The sequence below is a fragment of the Penaeus monodon genome, chromosome 21 (assembly GCF_015228065.2).
Source record: "Penaeus monodon isolate SGIC_2016 chromosome 21, NSTDA_Pmon_1, whole genome shotgun sequence".
NCBI lineage: Eukaryota > Metazoa > Arthropoda > Malacostraca > Decapoda > Penaeidae > Penaeus > Penaeus monodon.
The window spans coordinates 44,816,366-44,816,923 of record NC_051406.1 but is presented as its reverse complement, the minus strand read 5'-3'; positions in this window follow the sequence as shown (position 1 = coordinate 44,816,923).

Here is a 558-nt window from a genome sequence, read left to right as displayed (position 1 = left end):
AATGAAACCGCAATTGAAGGAAACGAACACAAGTCCCTTCTGATTTACGTTCTGAAAGGCAACTCCCTCTACCTGTAGGTAAGTGATTCACTATAGTATTAAATAGTATTGCGCGTATGTATCTTTTCTCCCGGGAAGGCACGGGGCTATGGGAGGAAGCGGCGTGCCTGCCAAGGACTTGATGTTCATGAGCACGCTTACCGCCTCGTCGCTCGTGAAGATGCGCGTAGGGATAACGTGCACCACGAACTCATCCGCCCACAAGGTGAGGAACCTGAGGGGAGGGAGGAATTCCTTCACGACATTCCCCAGCGCGGTGGTTCCCTCTTCCTCTGACTGGCATTCTTTTATTTGGGGAAGTGTCCCTCCCCTTGTCGTCTGCCCTTCTGGACGCCGTTCACATCCTTTGCCGGGGGCCCTTTTATGCTGGAGGCTCCGTCTGCTGGCAGCGGCTTCTTCAGAGGCAGTGGCCAGCTGGGCCTTCCCCTGGAAAGGCGGTCGAGGGCAAGGTATTTATAAGCAAGGCCTCATCACTAACCCGACATATGTAGACCTTGA